The 15,800-nt window shown below is 45.8% G+C and overlaps 1 long non-coding RNA gene across 1 annotated transcript in view; it reads left to right on the forward strand.

Annotated features, from left to right (window-relative positions):
- LOC128581928 (uncharacterized) overlaps positions 1-1,800 on the forward strand; it is a 35,340-nt gene extending 33,540 nt beyond the window's left edge. Inside the window, exon 6 of the long non-coding RNA XR_008378947.1 lies at positions 848-1,800. This is a non-coding gene — a long non-coding RNA (uncharacterized LOC128581928). The remainder of the gene's footprint in view (positions 1-847) is intronic.
- Positions 1,801-15,800: the final 14,000 nt, after the last annotated feature.

Below are 15,800 nucleotides of genomic sequence, written 5' to 3' on the forward strand. Positions count from 1 at the left end.
GATCCAGATCATAACCTCACCAGCCTTGCACTACGATTGATTCTAGAAGTTCAGATGAAAAAGACATAGTCAAAAACAAACAAAAAAGACATAGTTCTAGCACTCAGTGATATTACAGTGCACTAAGGCAGAAAGATGGGCAAGGAAAAAGAGTACAGTACAGGGAGACAAGTGGAACACAAGAAACATCTGAAAGACGGGCACCAAAATGGCACAGGAGGGGAGAGTAACTCCTAGAGAGAGAAGAGAACAGGTGCCTGCTGGCCTGGGAGTAAGAGAAGGGATGGTTCCCTGGCAGGCAGGGAGAAAAAGGCATTCTGAGCATGGAAACAGCATAGGCAGATACGAAGAGGAGGGAAACAGCATGGTTTGTGGCAGGACCACAAGCCATAAGCCACTCAGTATTGCTGGAGCAAATATAACAAGGGAGGGAGGTAAGGCTATCAATGGAGGCAGGATCCAGACAGGAAAGGGCATGAACAAGCTTGTGCTGTATCTATTAAGTGGTGGGGGGTGAGAGAAGAGTTTCCGACAGGGAGAGACTGTCAGATTTCATTCAATCCACGTGTTCACCATGCGTACCTTTAAAATACACACACACACACACACACACACATACTCACACATATTACCTGGGAATGCTGTGACCGTGTATGAATGAGAGACTTTTTTTTTTTTTTTTGTAGAGACAGAGTCTCACTGTACCGCCCTCGGGTAGAGTGCCATGGCGTCACACGGCTCACAGCAACCTCTAACTCTTGGGCTTATGCGATTCTCTTGCCTCAGCCTCCCGAGCAGCTGGGACTACAGGCGCCCGCCACAACGCCCGGCTATTTTTTTGTTGCAGGTTGACCAGGGCTGGGCTTGAACCCGTCACCCTCGGCATATGGGGCCGACGCCCTACTGACTGAGCCACAGGCGCCGCCCTGAATGAGAGACTTTTAAAACCCATGGCTCCAAGAATGTGATATAATTTGGAAAGGGCAGAGAATAAGGAAAGGAGAAATGACAGCGGCTGGAGGACGGATTCTTGGCCCCCTTCCATCCCCTGGGGACAATCGGATCAGGGCAGAGCAGCCCATCTGGTATGTCTGCAAGCATCTAAGGCGAGTCTCACCCTGCAGAGAACGAAGCGATTCATGCAGAATGTACAGACGAGAGATGCCCATTTTCCAGGGGTTGCAATGCCAACTCTGGTTGCAATAAGAAGGTGGCAGGAGCCCGGAGGCCAGGCTGGGCCAAGGTACACATTTTCTGTGGGTACACCATTAAGGCATCTGGTAAAAACTCCTAATCGTGCTCAGAGGACTTTCAGAGAGGTTGGCAGCTTGGACATGGGGCGTGGAACGTGAAGTTCCCAGGCCTGGTTGAGTGGAGCCTCACAGCAAGTCAGAGGGGCTGGGAGGAGTATGCACCACTGTGTGAAGACAGTGTTAATTTTAATTCCACTTTGCTCTATGTTTTTTAAGATAGCACATAAAATACAAACGGAGTGCTGCAAACTGGGGTCACAAGAGGGTGACATTGGTCTCCGATGTTTCTCCTCTGCAGAATAAATTGGGGATATCAAGTCTTCAACTGGGAAAAATCCAGCCCTGGCTTGCAAATGTTGTTGGCTTTGGGGGGTTGCTTGTAGAAGCTGAAAGGGCTCAGCCCTGCTCTTTGTAGTGGGTAGAGAAGCAAAACAGCCCAGAGCCCTATTATTTGGAATGAAAAGACCCAAATAGTCACTATTGTCAGCAACTACAAAAATCTCATAAATCCACACTGCCTGATAATCCTATAAATAGCTGTGTTGCTATTTAAACTTGTACTTAGAGAGATTAAAGTTCAATACAATTTACCGTTGATTTCCTTGATTGCATTAGCTACATCTCAAGTGCTCCATAGCCATAGGTGGCTGATGGCTGCCCTACCAGACAGCGCAGACGGAGGACATGGCCATGACATCAGGAAGTTCTGTTGTCCACATCAGGATCTCGGTGCTTTTCTCTCAGACCGTAGATGCCAAAGGCAGCTTCACACATGGCTGCAATGAGAGTAATAATGACGTGCACTCTGACGACGCTGTTCCGCATTACTGAGGTCACGCTGCCCGGCGCTGTGCTGAAGGCTGCCTGTGTCTGGCACACTAACTCATTGAGAGGATCATTTTCTCGTTGCATTTTCCACTCCCTACCCTGTATCTAAGAGGCACGTGGCCATCAGACCTTGCGTAAGGAGAGTTGGTGTTGCCGGGCCGAGAGCCACAGGTGACTGATGACAAGGTATCTGCTTGTCTTTTATAGGAAAGCCAAGCTTGATTAGAGATTGTGCTGGACTATGTGAGAGGGTGGGTGGGGAAGATAGGAGAGAGGGAGAAAGGACAAATCCTCCAGATGTCAAGGGTGCAAAGGCCAAAAAAGCTTTTAGTATTGGAAATAAGTCCCCATTCTCTGGAAGCTGAGCTTGTGGTGAGATTCCCAGAGGGAATGTTTGTCAATGTCCTAGGGAGGGTGGACGCAGGCTCTGGATCCCCAGCCTTAGCAAAGGATTCTGGACTCCTTCTGGACGTGCCACAGAACCCCTGCAGGCACTAAGCTTTAAGGGATTACCAGCTGGGCCACCACTAGCCCATAGGGTGCCCTTGTGCTAATTAGAAAAAGGCATCCTCATCTGTATGTGAAGTAATTTATTACTGATATAGGCTGAACTGTGTTCTAGAATTATGTACTGAAGCCCTAATGCCCTGTTTCTTGGAATGTGACTCTATATGGAGACAGGATCTTTGAAGAGGTGGTTAAGTTAAAATGGGGCTGTTAGCATGGACCCTTCTCCACTGGTGTCCTTAGAAGAGGAGGAAGGTTGGACACTTGGGGAGACATCGGGGGCACACACAGAGGAAAGACTGTGAAAAGCAGAAGCCACCAGCCTCAAGCTAAGGAAAGAGTCCTCAGAGGAACATAACCCTGTTGGCACCTTGATCTTATTTCTTTATTAATTTAGAGATAGGGTCTCACTCTATTGCTCAGGGGTGAGTGCAGTGGTGAGATCATAGCTCACTGCAACCTTAAACTCTTGGGCTCAAGCAACCCTCCTGCCTCCATCTCCAGAGTACCTGGTACTACACACATCCAGATAACTCTTTCTAGAGCCTTTGCAGAGCAGCAGCCCTGACAGCATCCTCACACGGGGAGGTGCTCTCCTGTTCACAGACAGACACGCTGTTCCTGGACACGTGTTATTGGTCCGCAGAGACCCTGCCAGGTTTAAAGGGAAGGACGCATGGGGAAGCGGCCTACAAGGGCTGTGAGTGGGGAAAAGAAGCAACTGCTGGAGTGGGGGTGGGGCGGGCAGGGCCCTACAAGCCACAAACCTGAGCGCGCATGAACTATACTGACTTCATGCACAGCTGTGTGTACCTGCTGCTCCGGAACACAGCTGGGAGGCCTGGATCTCCCTGGCTGCCCGTACATGCCCAGGAACTTCAGTCTAGGTCTCAGCTGGGAGCAGCATCCCCTTGGAGCAGACACTGTGGTGCAGTGCCCAGCCCGACGGTGCGTGGGTTCGGACAGTGAGGAAATCGGCAGCCACAGTGGATTGCTGGCCATAAGACACAGCCCCGTATTCCAGCACAACCCTAGAGAACAGGCTCAACATTTCTTGCCAACCCAATGGAATGGGAGATTGGAAGCAAACTGGAAGTTACTTAAAAACAGATGACGTGACCCTTCTTTCACGTAGAAGTTTGTCAAATAAGAGTCATGCTTAATATGTGATCCAGAAGCAGGGTCCCAACAGGAAACTGGGAGCACATTCAAACAGAGTGACTGGGAGGGGGATGAATGGGACAATTTGCAAAGACATGGCAAAAGAGGATGAGAAATTTGGAGCTGTCAATGGCTGAAGTGGTTGCCCACGCTGTATCTGAAGGGGGCACTCAGGGAGTAGCCCCAGAACCACAACTGCAGCAGAGGGGTATGTGCAGGAGCTGTGGCCATCGTGGAGTTAAGTAGCCACTGTCTGTCAGAAATCTAGCAGACAGGGGCTGGACACAGTGGCTCACACCTGTAATCCTAGTACTCTGGGAGGCCAAGGTGGGTGAATCACCTGAGCTCAGGAGTTCAAGACCAGACTGAGCAAGAGAGAGACGCTGTCTCTACTAAAAATAGGAAAACTAGCCAGGCATTGTGGAGGGTACCTGTATTCCCAGGTACTTGGGAGGCTGAGGTGAGAAGATTGCTTGAGCCCAAGACTTTGAGGTTGCTGTGAGCTGTGATGCTGATGTAGCATTCTACCAGGGCAACAGAGTGAGGCCCTGTCAAGAAAGAAAAGAAAAGAAAAGGAAAAGAAAGGAAAGGAAGAAGGAAAGAAAAGAAAGAGAAAAAAAAAAGAAATGGAAAAAAAGGAAAGAAAAAAAAATTAGAAGGTGGGGAGCCTGGGGAACAACCACCCTAACCCCACTCTCCCACCTCTGGTCTCTACCATGAGAGGCCTAATGGCTGAACCCAACCTAAAGTCCAAGTGCAAGTAAGCCTGGGTTGTGCAGGTTCGGAGAGGTCAGCATCCCAGGCCTAGTCCCAGCAGGGTGAGAAAAATGAAGAATGGAACTAGAGGGACAAACAGAAAAACCCAGCACACTTTCTAAACATGCACCACTTCCTCTGTTCATCCAGTGGCCGTCCAGTGAGGCCCTATTGTTATCCCCATTTTATAGATACAGAAGCTTAGGTTTGGGGAGGGATTTAAGTGATTTGTTTCACTAGATTCTAGAATATAAGCTCCACACAGGCAGAGACTTCGTTTGTCTTATACCCAGCTATATCCTCAGTGCCTAGAAAAGTGCCTGGAACATAGTAGGTACCCACTACATGTTTGCTGAGTGAAATCCTCCAAGATCACACAGGGACCACAAGATAGTGCCTGATTTGAACCCAGACAGATGCAAAACTCACAGGCTTAATGATCACATCAATGTCCTTAAACCAAGCTCTGTAGATTCCTGAAGGTCTGAGAGTTTGCCAAGACAATTCTAAAATGTTATCATTTTGTATGTATTCATTTTAGCGATAGCCTAAGAAAAAATTGGATATTAGCATATCCTGGATCACCTGCAAACACCTATCCCACAAACAGGTACAGGGCAAGATTTCCAGGTCCAAGTCTGTGTTTGCATTCACCATGGTATTGGCACAAAATGATGCCTCTGTAATTGTCTTGGGCTAACGAGAAAGGAACATGGGCGGACTTACCTCCTAAGTGATCCATAAACGATGACAGTGAAGGCCAAGTGACATCACAGAACACCGTACAAACAGGAGAAGAGCGGAGCATTGAGGAGGTCAGAGCTGTAGTCTCCTCAGGGTCAGGGTCAGGGCTAATCCAAACACCATCTCTCATATCAACACTGTTAGTCTGAGTTGCTCTAGTTACACAGAGGGCTTTGTTTTGTTTCTTAAATTCAGTTTGGTTTTATAGTTGAACAAGAGTTGAGGTACAATGTTATGCTTATGTAGTTTGGGGTAACATATAACTTAAATCAACTCTTAAATTTTTTTTCTTTAAAATACATTTAGGCACTTCTCAAGCATATGAAATGTTCATACCGTGCTGCAAAATATGCTATGGAAATGCATGCAGCGGGAGCCTAACAGGTGTCTGAGAAGAAAGAAGCGAGAAATAGTTATTTACCGAACTTACTGAGTTCTTTACATAGAACATCTCAAATCCTCCCGACAACTTTGCAATGTAAATATTATTTCCCCATTTCACAGATGACGAAGCTGAGGCTCAAGGAGGTAGGTATACAACTTGTCTCACACACACCACTAAAAGAGAACAAGGATTCCAGCCTGGTCTGCCTGACCCTAACAGTTATATTCTCTAGTGTTTTCCTAACATTAACATTTTGAAGACTGTAGAGGGATAGTAAAACACTTTTTGATGTGAATTCCATTTTGCAACATGCGATTGGTTTCATAAAGATGAACAAAGGTTTGTAGATGTGTTTATTATTATTATTATTATTATTATAGAGTCTCACTTTGCTGCCTTCAGCAGAGTGCCCGGTGTCACAGCTCACAGCAACCTGAAACTCTTGGGCTAAAGTGATTCTGTTGCCTCAGCTTCCTGAGTAGTTGGGACTACAGGTGGCCACCACCATGCCTGGCTATTTTTAGAGATGAGAGTCTCATTCTTGCCCAGGCTGGTCTTGAACTCCTTAGTTCAAGCAATCCATCTACCTTGGCCTCCCAGAGTGCTAGGGTTGCAGGCGTGAGCCGCTGCACCTGGCCCTAAGTTCATATTAATAGGTGACAAGGGTTCTTCGTACAGTGACAGTGAGTGTCATGTTATTAATACCGATGAACACTTCCTAGTCCCAAGTGGATGCTGCCTAAAAATTTGTACTGATCTGTGGACCATTTGCAACTGACATGAGTGTTCACTAGGGTGAAGTTGACAGTTCAGCTCCAAGTATATTAAACCTGGGGCATCTTTGAACACGGCTTCTGTTTCCACTGAAAAGCATTCTCCTGTACGAAGAATATGATATCTGTGTACCATCCCCTAGAGTCACATGCTAATGGTGGGATGATGGAGGATCCAGGAGCTCATCTTGGCATCACAGACCTGGGCTGCTCTGGCTACTTCAGCGCCTTGCTGAGATCTGTCAAATCAATGGCAGCTCATCCAGGCTGGTAGACGCTATCATGGGTCAACCCTGCTGACAGAAGCAATTACAGACACAGCCCCTTAAAGGTGTATAGTGCTTCAGAGTCCACAGAGACAGTCCACACACATCAGGTCATATATGCAAAGATCTGACAATTAAGTCTGGGACTTAACTCATCCTAGAAAACGTGCTACATGCCTCATTACTAAACATCACTACCGTCTCCCTCAAAGTACTCCCCCTGGGAAGCTATGCCTTGAGGCCAGCGCCTAGTCCACCTTTTAAAGCAATTTTGGAACTCTTTCTGGAATGGCTAGAGCTGTCGTTGTACGAGGTCTGACAATTGAGTTAGTGGACTGGCTACCGTACACTTACGTTGGCAGCACTGTAGAAACAACTCGTATGTATTGGTGTACCATACAATGACAGCTCTGACGGTCATTCCAGAAAAAGAGTTCCCGGATTGCTTTGAAGGGTGGAGTAGGCGCATAGCTTCCCATGGGAGCACTTTGAAGGTGACTGTAGTGATATTCGGCAAGGAGGAATGTAGTACTTTTTCTAAGATGAGCTCACAAACTTAATTGTGACACCTCATACTTCACACCAGGGGTCTGATGCTCAACGTAGAGGTAAGAAAACTGAATCTCGAAAAGGTTAAATGATGTGTGAGGGGTTGGAGTCAAAAGTCTTTGGACGAACTCTAAATCTAGTGCTTATTTTTATCATTCTTTTGTTTCCCACAGTCTGTGGTGCATGAGCCCCTCAGAGCCCACGGTGCACTTGCAAAGGAATCCATCCCAGTGTAAGCTTGAATTATTGGAAATATAAACTCCACAAGGGCAAGGGTTCTCCAAGTGTTTAAGAGTTGGAGCTGTGGACCTAGACAGCTAGGTTCAAATCCCGGCTCTACCGTTAGCTTCCTGTGTGACTTGGGGCAAGTACCTTGACCCTTCTCATTAAAAACCATCTTTTATTCTGATATGTAATACGTAGTAATTTATATAAATATTAGTAGCACCTACATTATAGCATTTTAGGAGTAAATTAATGAGCAGTGTACACATAAATCCCTTAACACAATGTTTAATACAAAAAATATGTATAAAGTACCCAATATACATGACTCTAATTTTTACTGTTTACTACTGAATTAGTCAGCGTCCAAATGAGTGCCTCATACCGTCTGAATGTTTCGGGTTGAGTGTCAGTCCTTATATTAGGAGAAGTAAACTCTATCCTGAGAATGGAATTTTAGGAGATTTTTTTTTCCTAGATTCAAGACCTCTGCTTTTCTGCAGTATTACAATTTAAGAATCAAGAGAGTGAATATGGCTTTTCGACCAGGCAAAAGGCACAAGGCTGGACACACAGTAGTGCTGGCTGTAAGTTTACCCAGAAAGCTCTCAAGCTGCAGCCCTCATGATTCAGAAAAGACCAGGGATCCTAGGTGCAGATTGCCAGGCAGCAGGCTGACCAGCCTGTCAGCGACTCTTCTGATAGCAAGAAATTTTGCTGCTGAGGAATTGGTTGTCTGGCAGCAGGCTATTTCTCTCTTTGCAATCAGCTTTGCTTCCCCTTTCTTATTAGACATCTTTAACTTTCATAAATTTACTTAGAAAGTTACCTTCTCAGAGCAACTGGAATTCCTCTTTCTAGGATGGAGTTGGCTCCTTCCCTCCTCCACTGGGAATTTTCCCTGAGACAGGTTTTCGAAAAAGCACTCCGAGCCTTTTCAACACGTGGTGACTGTTCACAAGGCACAATTGTTTGCCATCCACGCAGAATTCAACTCCATTGAGTCAGGCACGAAATCAAGGCGACAGAGGCTTTAAAATTCAGACAGGAAGTTCTGCCCTTTTGACCCGGGAAACCAAAAGGAAGGTGAGGAGGAAAAGGATAAAGAAAAATACAGTCAGGGTGGATTTATAAAAAAAAGAGAAAAGAAAGGAAAAGAAAAGAAACATTCCAGGAGGAGGTTGAACATGTGTGTCTTTTATATAGAGTCCACATTTTCCCAACAATGTTTTTTTAAGGTGGAAGCAGTCGTTTTAAAGACTAATAAATACCCAGTACACAATGAGACACCCCATCAGCCCTCCTAACAGGCAGGCTCTGTTTTTATAAATCCCTTTGCACAGACATCACAAAGCAAGGAGTCCTGAGAGACGTGGGGGGACGAGACCTTGAAAAGCACTGTGCCCTTCCAACGGAGACGCACCTCCCACCTCCCACACTCGACGCCTCCGTTCCCACTGCAGTGTCCTCCTCCCCACCTGCCCATCTTCCTCCTTCCCTCCTGTCCTGTTGCTCCTGCCCCTTGTCTGTCTGTAGCTTGCTTTGACCTATTCCCCCCTGCAATTCTCGTTCTTTCCAGGCTTCCTTCTGCTCTCCCCCTCCATCATCCTCCAAACAGTCAATTTCTCTTGATTTAAACCACTTTTGCCCCACGCCTTTGATTTCTACATCTGTCCTTAGCAGGATTTTGAGAAACAGCATTTCCTCCCTGTGTGTAGTAGCAGAGGCCACTTTACAAACCGGGGTGTAGCAGGTTTAGGGGTTACACGTTTAGGCGTTCCAGTGACCCCGGGACCAAACCAGGCTAAAACTAAATTCACCAGCTCCGTCCCCGGTTCCTCCCACTCTCACTGTGGCTTTTCTGATCCTCCTGGGCCTCACCCTCCTGGTCACTCCCAAACTAGAGTCCTCCCTCTCCTCCTCCCCTCAATGCCTAGGGACCTCACTGTAACGTCTTTTAAAATGTTTGTCTTTGTCTTTTTGTTCGAGTCTAAGCCTTCATCATCTCTTGTCTAAACTATTTAGATTCCCTCTAATCCTTCGGTCCCTTCCCTTTCCCCTCAGATTTGGCTCTCCAAAACATAGATCTGATCCCATCACTTCCCTGCTTAAAAACTTTCAATGACTCCTGGCTTCTCACGGCAAGTCCATATCCTATGGCAGGACGCTCAGTCCTTTTCACCATCTGGTTCAAACCTACTTTTGCAGCCCATATGCTTGGTCCTCAGCCACCATGCCCTGAATTTAAAAAGTCTGTTGTCTTGAGATGTTTTTCTCCATACTTGTAGCAGCTAGAGTTCACTACCAGGACCTCCAATGCAAATATACAGGCTCTTGACTCAGGTAAACTCACAGGCATGGCCACTCTGAGCTTTCCAATCTGGGTCCTCTAGGCTCCAAACAGTAGGTGTGTGACCTCTGGCCAGCCTACGTGTCACCGCCCCTCTTCAGGCCTACTTTTCCTCATTAACAGCATGAGGCTTAGGTGACTTCAGCATTACCTTCCAGAGTGACTGGCTAGTGGCTAAGACGTGTAGTCTCCCGTAGCTAGAATACATGGGCCGTGGTACCTGGCCGCATTTCCCTGGTACTAACTGGCCTCACTGATCTGCCTGGCTGGAGCCATGATTTCATTCTGGGATGACATCAGATCCTGGGAGAATTGACTCATCCTGCCCAGACTCAGACAAGTCATATTTGTACCGGAAAGCTCTTTTATTAGTATGCAGGAGCAAGAAAACTTCCATCTGCTTTCCAGAACACCTTTCTCCTAGATTAATGGTATATGCATGGTAACACATTCTCTAGAGTTTTTTTTTTCCATTGGTAAGTCAAATCAGTTATCAAGACATTGCTTGGTCATAAGGATTCAGGACGAAAAGGACTCATGTTCCCAAGGGTATTGTTTCCAGACTGTGACGGTGCCTAATGAATTAATTCTCTATGTGCGTGGCAGGAGGGTGTGATGGCAAGCAACAGGAATACGGCCTGGCTGCCTAAAGCAAGAAAGGAGAATTTTTGTGAAGATCTTGGGCAGCTACTGGAGGGTTTCCCTACCCTAACCAAAGTGGCCTCCTCTGCTGGGCAGGGCTTATTTCTTGCACTTGTGCAGTGGGTAATGACCTTACTAGTTGTCATCAGTCTTCATCATTAGACCACGTACTCTATGGGGGCAGGGACGTTGTCATTCTTGTTTGTGGCTCTCTGACCAGAATTTAGGGCCATGCTCTGAACACATGGTGTGCTCAAATGTATTTGTAGGATGAATAAATGAGTAGAAAGGAAGAACTGAAAACTTCAGCCCTAGAAACGATTGCAGGCAGAGAAAGATTAGTAGCAGAAACTCCCGAACCTTAGGCTTTTTTTTTTTGAGACAGAGTCTCACTATGTCTCCCTGGGTAGAGTGTCATGGTGTCACAGCTCACAGCAACCTCAAACTCTTGGGCTTAAGCAAGTCTCTTGCCTCAGTCTCCCAAGTAGCTGGGACTACAGGTGCCTGCCACAACACCTGGCTATTTTTTTGTTGCAGTTGTCATTATTATTTAGCTGGCTCGGGCTGGGTTCAAATCCACCAGCCTGGGCATACATGGCTGGCGCTGTAACCACTGTGCTACAGGTGCCAAGCCATCCTGGACCTTCTTTTTAGGCATTTCTTTGCCATGATTTAACTGCATTTTTCCCTTGGCGTTTCTGCCCCAGGGTCACAAGTGGAGAATAGAGAATCGGTTGGCCCAAATGAGGGTTACAAGCCCACCCTAGAGGCCCTGATGTTGGAGGGATACAGAATGGAGCCTCATGTGGAAGGTGGAGGTAGATCCTCAAAGAAATGCCTCCCAGGCAAATGTCCATTGTATTTCCCCACAGTGGTCACTTTTCTTAGGGACCTGTCAGTTGGATACACTAATTTTTCTCCCTTGGGAAATCGCCATAAAACTTGTCCACCAATTGTCCATTTTCTTGTCTCCTGGGGTTCCACTCAAGTGGGTATCACCCGCTTAAAAGTCTCACCTGCTGAAAGGAGCCAGATCAGGGCCTGTTGATACGACCTACACACTCCCTGCCTGGCACATTCCAGTCCATCTTCTAATACATTTGTCTCTTATTTTCTAGCTCATTAATAAAACATACATCTACTTTACATTTGAAAAATGTATGTTTTCACTTACCCCAAATTCATTATTTTCTGCAAACCCACACTTAGATTGCTTTGTTGTGGCTGACACTGTTCCTTATCTAGCCAGCAGCCACTCAGGGCTGTAATTCACTCAGGCCCTTGGATGAATCACAGCAGCAGCCTCTTACCCCTTTGCCCGTGATTGGACTAAAGGTGACATGTAACCCAGTTCTGGGCTATGAGAAATTATGCAAAGTCTACTGAGAGCTTCTGGAAGGATTTTTCTCCCTGATGAAAGGATCTTATGGAAAGAAGGGGATTTCATACCATTTCCTCCTCCTTCCTTCCGGCCTGCTGGGGTTGCCAGCATCTGAGGATACAGTATTTAGGACTGTGACAAACCATCTTACAAACATGAGTGATAAATCTAAGGGCAAAAACCAGCATGTAGAGGATGGATGAGGTGGAAGAATATATCGATCTGTGTTCTCAGTGCCATTTTTGAAGCCCAGAAATCAACTCTGGATTTCTTAAGTAAATGGCAGGTGTCCACACAGCCTGAATCACTTTGTTAGATTTATTGTTACTTATAGTCAAAAGCATTCTTACCTGATAGACCTGCGAAGAGTAACTCCTTTCTATATTAACTCTTCTTCCTTGGCTTTATCACGCTACAGACGCTTCTAATGCCTAGAAGGAGGGGTTCTGCTGAGTGTCACTGCTCCATCCAAAGCACTCTTCACTATTTCCTTCTTTTTTTTTTTTGGCCGGGGCTAGGTTTGAACCCGCCACCTCCAGCATATTGGACTGGCGCCCTACTCCTGAGCCACAGGCACCCGCCTACACTATTTCCTTCTTATAAAGGGATCATTATGACTACCTACTTGAAGGAATACTGCGACTATTCATATAAATATCTCTTATATGTATATGTATTTATTTATCAAGATATTTAACTTTTGGATTTTTTAAATTCTTTTTTCTTCTGATAAATTCTTATTTCATTAAAATTTGATGTATGACTGGGGTGTACTGGTTCATGCCTATAAATCTCGGCACTTTGGGAGGCTGAGATTAGAGGATTGCTTGAGGCCAGCCTGGGCAACATAATAAGACATCATATCTACAAAAAAATATTAAAAGTAGCTAGGCATGGCAGTGGGCACCTATGGTCACAGCTACTCAGGACACTGAGCCAGGAAGGTCATGGAGCCCAGGAGATCAAGGCTGTAGTGAGCTGATTTTGCCCCTGTACTCTTGCCTGGGCTATAAGGCAAGACTTTCTCAAAAAAGAAAGGAAGGGAGGGAGGGGGGAAGAAGGAATAAAGGAAGGAAGGAAGGGAGTTTGATATATGGTTTTTTTGGGATTTTTTTGAGATAGGGTTCCTTAAGGGATCCTCCTGCCTCAGTCTCCCAAAGTGCTGGGATTACAGGCATGAAACGGCGTGATATATATTTTTTTCCAGCCTGATATATTTTTAATTAGTATTTATTTACACATTTCTTTTTTATTAGCTTTTAAGAAAAAATATTATCTAACTTTAAAATTTTTTTCACATTACAATTTCATAGACTCTGATCTGGAATGTTTTGGAATTTCTATACAGAGGGACTTAAATGTGGTAATTAAGTGGGAAGCAGAGGTGGGGGCTTGAAACTCCATTTGCCTTGTACTCAGAAGATTGAGAAGCATGCGACTGTCCTTATCACGGACCGGGGAAAAGCTAAGGCTGGCCCAACCACCCCCACCTCCACCTTGTCCTACCATGGCTTCCGTCCTTACAGTGAACTACCTAAGCATTTTAACCTCCTTCCTGGAAATTTAAGTATCAATTTCAAAGGTTTTATAGCATCAGCCTCCAGGACTGGAAACTTGATGGAACAACATGACATTTGCTTCTGCATTGTCGTTGATGCTGTTTAAATCACTTTCAACATTGAATTACCACTGGCCTCTAACATAAAAGGAAATTCAGGCTCAGAGAATTTCAGTGACTGCACAAAGCACTTGAGCAGCACCAGGCCTACAATCTTGGTCTCCTGATCATTACTTTTCCCATTGCCACAAGTTGTTCTCAGTTTAGAGATGGTGTCTTCAGGATCTAGAACAGGATAGCTGAGAAGAAATGTTCCTGGTCCATTAAAAGAAGGCTTTGAAAAAGCACAAGCCTTTTCCTACCAGAGAAGAGGAACATAAAACTGAAGAGTTTGAGAAGGAAAAAAAATAGGTCATCTAATCACTCCATGGATCTGGACAGTGGCTACCTACTGAGTGTCCAGCTCCATGTCCAGACCATGTTTTTATCCAGAATATAAACTAAGCTGTGTCATAGTTGCCTGAGTGATGCCAACCAGGGCTGATGAGGACAAGCCCACCAGAAAGAACTTCAGACATTTGCAGTAGAAAGGAGAAGACATAGGTCTGTCCTCCATGTCTCTCTGTACAGTTGGTTTGGAGGAGAATGTTTCTAATTCCCTAACACGTATGGGATTGCAAAAAAAGAGCCCTGTGTCCCAAAGAAAGGTAAGAGTGTCTACAGGAGCAGGCTGGCGGGTCAAGTGAGCAGAGAGTTTCGAGTCCTGGGGTTTCCAAGCCCGAAGGGAAACAAGCTCCAGAAGAGACGTGGAAAGTTAGAACAGGGCCAGAGTGGCAGTGAAAGGGGAAGAAAGCAAAAGGAAAACTTATGTTGACAGACAGGCTGGCTAAAAAGCTTCACACATAATCGTGAAGAGAAGGCAATTCTGCCTCTCTGCTCAGCCCAGGGTAATGATGTCATCATCGTAAGTGAGACAGAGTGGTCTGGCAAACATGCCAGGAATGTGGCCTGCAAGCCCCTGGGTTATTCCAGGTTGCTATGGTTTTTAGCCAAAAGTAATAGAACCAGGCAGCTTTATGCTTCCAGGATGTCAGGGCATACTCTGAGGTCCAACAAAGGAGTCTTGTTCATTCCCTTCCTGGGTTGGCCCACGAGTGGAGCTGGGAATCAAGTATAAGGGCATAAGAGCTGGAATGGGACAGCCAGGAGTTCAAATCCTGACTCCACCACTTGCTCGTTGTGATCTTTTCTCGTTTATTTCTCACAAAAAGGATTAGAGTGTAGTATTTCCCTCCACCACCTTTATTATTATTATTATTATTATTTGTATGAATGTAAGGGGCAGGTATGTATCTCCCAGGTGGTAAAGTCTGGGCATTAAGTGTAACCATCACCCAAATAATGTACATTGTACCCATTAAGTAACTTCTCATCTCTCACTCCCTACCCTTTGGAGACTCCCATGTCTGCTATTCTTATTCTGTACTTCATGGCCAAGGGTATATATTATTCAGCTCCCACTTAGGAGTGAGAACATGTGGTATTTGACTTTCTGATTCTTTTTTTGTAAATTTGTGTACTTTACTTTTAGAAAGATGATCACACTCCATCACCCTGGCTGGAGTGCAGTGGCATAATCATAGCTCACTGTAACCTTGAACTCCTGGGCTCAGGCGATCCTCTTGCCTCAGCCTCCTGAAGTAGCTAGGACTACAGGTGTGTGCCACCACACCTGGTTAATTTTTTTTAATAGAAGTGGGTTCTTGCTGTATTTCACAGGCTGGTCTCAAACTCTAGCCTTGAGCGGTCCTCCCATCTGGGTCTCCCAAAGCACAGGTGTGAGCCACTGTATCTGGCAACTTTCTAATTCTGAGCTGTTTTGCTTAAGATAACAGTTTCCAGTTTTATCCATGTTGTTACAAACGACATTATGTCATTCTTTTTTGTGTCCCGATAGTACTCCATTATGTATTTATATCACACTTTCTTTACCCAATCATCCATGGAATGTTTTCTCATGACCTGCTTTCTCACCTAGGAGCCTACGGGGAAGACCTTCCCATGCGTCAGCCTCCACCCAACTCCAGGGATCATGGTCAATGGTCGTGCTCTTTAGGGATTCAGCCTGGGTTGTAGCCAGGGCAGTCCCATTTCGGCACATCCTTCCCGTCTCTTTCTTGTCCTCCCTCTCCCAGCTGTGTGTGTTCATCACCTGCTGCTCCCCTCCAGATTCTTTGGGCGCTTGGACCCCCCAGCACAGAGCAGCTTCACGCCACTGACCCCAGTGCAGGCTTTGATCAGGGAAGTTGTATCTCCCTTACTGCTTTTCTCTCTATTGTCCAAAATGGCATTGACCAAGGCTGTGTGTGTTTACCAGACTTTTCCAATGGGTTAAAAATGAAGAGAACTAAAAATGTGAAAA

The sequence above is a fragment of the Nycticebus coucang genome, chromosome 3 (assembly GCF_027406575.1).
Source record: "Nycticebus coucang isolate mNycCou1 chromosome 3, mNycCou1.pri, whole genome shotgun sequence".
Taxonomy (NCBI): Eukaryota; Metazoa; Chordata; class Mammalia; order Primates; family Lorisidae; genus Nycticebus; species Nycticebus coucang.